A 6,055-nucleotide genomic window follows, 5' to 3' on the forward strand; every position below is an offset into this window, starting at 1 on the left:
TCCTGGGGACACTCCAAGGACTCCCTCCCCATGTTTTACCCCAGTAACTGGGGAGGCAGACCCAGAGTTCCTATAGCTCAGGAAGCCTGCCCCACAGGGTGAGACAGCACAGTCCTCGTAGCAAGCACCCTGGGGCCTTAAAACAGGATTTCCAGTTGGTATGTCTTATATAGCTACGATGGGTTGAGGGGGTGGTCTCCATTTTTCTGCATCTTTTAGGAAGCTTACAGGGTTGTCTCTAATCACTTTAAAATGTTGGAGCCCTTATCACCGAAGTCTGCCTTTGAAGCTTTATCCAAAACACTAAAACCACAGGAAAAATTCCAGAGCGTACCCTGTGACACAGGGCTATGATATGGTACAACCTCAGGGGTCATGGTCCACACTGCAGCCTGGGTTACCGTGGCCGCTACGGTCGTAGGGGCCACAACCTGCAGGGCCAGAGGCAATGTTCCTATGGCTACATACACAAACAACAAACCCAAGTGAGCCCACGGCCTCCTCTTAGAGCTCAAACCTAAGGACTCCTTCCTGACTTCCGAGGTGAAAGCAGACTGGTGCCGTGGGATGAAGGAAGCCAAGGATTTGGTGGTTGTTGGTATAAGCCTTTGAGCATAAAATAGCAGAGGAGTTCCAAGGCTTGCAGAGTGATTTGGGGAAATACTATAGTAGGGCCTTTTGCTTTTATTTTTAAAAGATTTATTTATTTTAGAGAGCGAGCGAGAGAGAGAGAGCACAGAGGGGAGGGGCAGAGGGAGAGGGAGACAGAGTCTTAAGCAGACTCCACACTCAGCGTGGAGCCCTACAAGGGGCTCGATCTCACGCTCCTGAGATCATGACCTGAGCCAAAACCATGAGCTGGACGCTTAACTGACTGTGCAACCCAGGTGCCCGGGGACATTTGTGTTTAAAATGTTTATTCCAGAATTTTTAAGAAAGAGGAACAGATTTTTTTTCTCTTAAGCAACAAACCAAATAGAGTGTGGAGAGAGCCGTATGTAATTAGATAATTAGAAGGCATGATCTCTGTTGTCACTTGTTTAACATTTCTTGAGACCTTAACCGATCTCTCGGGAAAAACAGGGTCACAGTACAATGTTTGTCTGTGCACACGTTCTCTGTAGAAACTCCAGTGACCTGCATCTCTTCCCAGCTATTCCTGGCATCACATGTGCTTGGAACAGATTCTGTTCTGCTCTCATTTACATATTTGCTTCAACTGCTCTGCCACTTGCTGCCGAATCAGCCCCAGAAGGCCAAGGCACCCACGGTGCCGCATCCTCCCACCTCTCCTGTCCCGACAGGGGCTGCTGCAGCCTGCTACTAAAGCGGCAGGACCCAGGGCTCAGGGCTCACCCAGTCTGGGATGTTTTAACAAAACAGCCCTCTTATTTTGTGGGTCACTTTGGTTTCAAGCCCCCTTCCTGGGGGCTCAAACTGCCACAGAAATGCTCAAACCTGTCTCAGTTCTAAGAAGAACAGACTCAGCTGCTGACCTCAGGTGTTGCTGCTCGTCGATGTGTCAGGAACGGGTCTCCAAGTTTTACAGGAGAAGACAAAAACATCATTATAGCTACCCACGTGACAAGTTCAGTGCAAAGCACTTGAAATGCATTTTTCCCTAATCCACTCAACCCTTTTTGATAGATATATTTTTTTAAAGATTTTATTTATTTGAGAGACAGAGTGCAGCAGGGGAGAGGGGCAGAGCAAGAGGGAGAAGCAGGCTCCCTGCTGAGCAAGGGGCCCAACACAGTCCCAGGACCCTGAGATCATGACCCAAGCTGAAGTCAGATGCTTAACCGACTGAGCCACCCAGGCACCCTTGATAGATATTGTTGTCTACCTTTTACAGATGAGAACACTTAGGGCTCATTGCTTCAACAAGTATTTATTGAGCACTTACTGTGTGCCAGGCACTGTTCTAGGCATGCGAGATACCTCAGCTACCAGTGGAGGCACCCTTGTGCTGTACGCTTTCTAGAGGGGGTAAATGACGGAATAATTAGCATAATCGTGAAATAAAATATGGTAGAAGGTGCCCGGTTCTATGGGATTTCAGAGAGGTTTCAATTCAGCAAGTATATTTTGAGCCTCTCTTAAATGCCAGGCACTGGGCACAAGATCAAGAAGAAGATAAATTAAAAAAAAAAAAAAAAGAAGAAGAAGATAAATTTGTGTGCTGGCATGCAGTTCACATCCAGTGAGACCACCGAGTGAGCAGCAGAACCAGGGTTGGTGCTGGTGGTCCAGTTCCAGCCATTGCTGGAACATCTTAACGCTTCTTTTTCTTTAAACACTCAACACAAGACTTTCCTCTTATGTGAAGCCTTCCTCGGGCTCTCCTCTCACCCCTAAGTCCTCATTCACTTCTCCCACCTGCCACCAGTGGGCCCTGGACATAGCCCCTGTGGAGCATGCTGTCCCCTGGGGCTGCCTTCATTGACTTACAACATCTCTCCTCTAGGAGCTCCCTGAGAGCACGAATTGTTTTGTTCATCTTTAGATCCTCGTATCAGGGATTTTGATCATTCATGAGTAATGGGAAACCTGATTAACCCGTGGCATCAGCAAGACCGTGGCTGATCTTTTTTCTCGAGCCACAGGTAGTCTGGAAGAGGGTGGTTGCTGGTGGTTGTTGGCTCATTGCCTCAGGGATGTCATGGCTGAAGCGTGGCTGCCTTGACTCCAGCATTCCTGCCCCCACGCAAGCAGGAAGAAGGGCCCGCGCCAAGAGCGGGAAAGCAAAACCTTCCCGGACAGTTCTGGCCGTCTTCCACATTTGTCTTACTGAATGGAACTGTGCCACATGACAAGCCGTAGATGAGCGAGAGGCTAGGAGAATAATAATTCTTATTTTTAGGCTAATTTCTTATTTTTAGACTGAACACATTGCCACCTGAGCAAAGTCAGCATTGGTTAGTAAAGAAGGGGAAAGTGAACACTGGAAGGTGTCTAGCATTGTCTGCCTCAATCCCTAAGACAAAGCAGAGTGCCTGGCACCATGCTATCAGGAAAGCACTCAATAGTTATTGAAAGAAAACAAATGAACAAGGGAAAAAGAGACAAAAAAACAGACTCCTAATTATAGAGAACAAACTAGTGGTTGCCAGAGGGGAGGTGGGTGGGGGATGGGTAAAACAGGTGAAGGGGATTAAGAGTACACTCATCTTGGTGAGCGCTGAGTAATGTACAGAATTGCTGAATCACATTGTACACCTGAAACTAACGTAACACTGTGTGTTAACTACACATGAATTTTGAAAATTAATTAAAAGATAGTTATTTTTAAATCATTTTTTAAAGTTTTTATTTTAATTCCAGTTAACATATAGTGTTATATTAGTTTCAGGTGTACAATACAGTGATTCAGCACTTCCATACCTCACCCAGTGCTCATCACGACAAGTGCACTCCTTGATCCCCATCACCTATTACACCTAACCCCTCACCCACCTCCCCTCTGGTAACCATCAGTTTGTTCTCTATAATTAAGCGTCTACTTCCTGATTTCTCTTATTTTTGATCTGAGCTTGTTTTGTTTCTTAAATTCCACATATGAGTGAAATCATATGGTATTTGTCTTTCTCTGACTTATTTCACTTAGCATAATACTCCCTAGCTCCATCCACATCAGTGCAAATGGAAAGATTTCATTATTAAAAAACAGTTATTGAATAAATGGTGAATGAGTAAATAAATGAATTTTTGGTCCATGTCACATGGTCTGGTAATCTTCTTAGCCAACAGTTAAAACAGAGCTGACATCTTATTGAAATGGTATTGGGGAAAATATCAGTTGTCTATCAGTTATCATGGTGAATGAATGAGTGTGTGTGTGTGTGTATGTGTGTGTACATGCGTGGTGTAGAGACAGAGAGGAAGAAGTGGGGCGTAAATAGAAAGATCCAGATATCTCAAGTAGTAGTTTTACCTTTTCCTAAAAGAGTCACCCTCCCTCTAGTATATTTGGGGAAAAGATGAAGGCTGTTTCACATCTGTTTCTGAGTTGTCCACCCGGCTGCTGTGCCCAGTTTCATGTGCCAGTGGCCACAGTCTTCTCCATGAGATGCTTTACCCTGCCTCAGCATAGCACCAGCTAAGGTGTGAATGAGGCCAGGCCCTCTCTTTCTGCTGTCCGCACGGTCATCAGACAGAATGAACGAGTGTACCGGATTTGACAAAAGGGTTGAGGTGACTACATTCTTGTTGAGCACCTACTATGTGCCGGGTATTACAGTAGGTGCTGGGGTACAAGAGTAAAGAAACAGACATGCCCCTTGTAAGTCTTAGGATATGGGAGGGAATGGATCATTAGAAAAATTAATACCCAAATCCGTAATTTTACTTGAGATAATGCACTATGAAGGAAAAGGGGAGGGTATATTGAAAGAGAATAATGAAGGAGACTATTTGGGTGGGGATGAAAGGAGGTGTCACAAAAGGTAGGATATTTAGGGAGAATATCTCTACCTTATAGTCAGACCTAGGGGAATTAATACAAGCGATTCAAGAAAAAAAGAGGGAGAAAGGGAAAAAAAAGAGAGAGCGGGTGGGGGGGAAGGCATTCCTCACAAGGGGAGCAATTTATGCAAAGGCCCTGAAGTGGGAAATAATCTGGGACACGAGAAGCGGTTTCAGTGGTTTGAGGAATGCGAGGTGAAAAACTAAAGATTAAAGGTGTTTCAAAGAGGGACACCTGGGTGGCTCAGTTGGTTAAGCATCTGCCTTTGGCTCGGGTGGTGATTCCCAGAGTCCTGGGATCGAGTCCCACATTGGGCTCCTTGCTCAGCCAGGAGCCTGCTTCTCCCTCTCCACCTGCTTGTGCTCGCTTTCTGTCAAATAAATAAATTTTTTTAAAAAAGTGTATAAAAAATTAAAAAATGTCATTTTTATGACATTTGGCTCTGAAGCAAGAGCTTCCAGAACGTAACCTGCACTCAGGAACCACGGCCTGCTCAGTGTCCAAGCCCACACGTGCGGCAGGTCTGCAGCGACCCCCCAACCCCCTTAGACACTTCTCTGGGCCGTAGAAACCACCAGGGTTATCTCGGTGTGGCTCCAATCTGTACAACAGGTGTGTTAGTCCAAAACCAGTACTGTGCTTACCTTCTAGAGCAGTGGTTTTCAAATATTAGCTGGAGGTGGTATTAAAACCTTAAATTAAATTTAAAATTAAATTAAATTAAAATTATTACTAGGGGCGCCTAGGTGGCTCCGTCAGTTAAGCGTCTACCTTCAGTTCAGATCATGATCCCAGAGTCCTGGGATCCAGTTGGGTTTGGGCTCCTTGCTCAGTGGGCTGTCTGTTTCTCTCTCTGCCCCTCATCCTGCTCGTACTCCCGCTCTCTCAAATATATAAATTAAATCTTGAAAAAAAATTTTTTTAAAAACCAAAACCAGGGGCGCCTGGGTGGCTCAGTCGTTAAGCGTCTGCCTTCGCCTCAGGTCATGGTCCCAGGGTCCTGGGACCCCTGCTCGGCGGGAAGCCTGCTTCTCCCTCTCCCACTCCCCCTGCTTGTGTTCCCTCTCTCGCTGTGTCTCTTTCTGTCAAATAAATAAAATCTTAAAAAAGAAAAACCACCCAAAACCAATTACTAGACCCCATCTTCAGACACTGATTCAGTAGGTTTAAGGCGGGCCCTGCTAATTTGCCTTTCCAATGTGTTCCCATCTGTTGCTGCCCCCCAGTCCACATCTTGAGAACCGTTGTCCTAGAGAAAGCGGAATACTCCAGAAAAGTTCTGGGAGAGTAGTTAAGGGGCTTTTGTACTTTGCGCTGGAAACTAGTCAAACACTCATGCTTATACAGCAAAGGGCAGCACCGCAGTAGGTGAGTGCTCCGTGGGGCTCGGTCCAAGATGACAGGCTCTCTAAGCCCAGCCTAACAGAAGGATGAGACAGATCTACCTCAGCCCCATGGTAGAAGGGCAGGCATCTTGCTGGAAAAGGCCAGAACTCTTCCAAGGGGATGCTCCAGGGAGTCTTTTGAGGCCGCCATTGAGCCGGGCCCGGAGGGTGAGCAGGAGCCTCCGAGCGGCCCTGTGGCCGGTTT

The sequence above is a fragment of the Phoca vitulina genome, unplaced genomic scaffold (assembly GCF_004348235.1).
Source record: "Phoca vitulina isolate PV1807 unplaced genomic scaffold, GSC_HSeal_1.0 scaffold12, whole genome shotgun sequence".
NCBI lineage: Eukaryota > Metazoa > Chordata > Mammalia > Carnivora > Phocidae > Phoca > Phoca vitulina.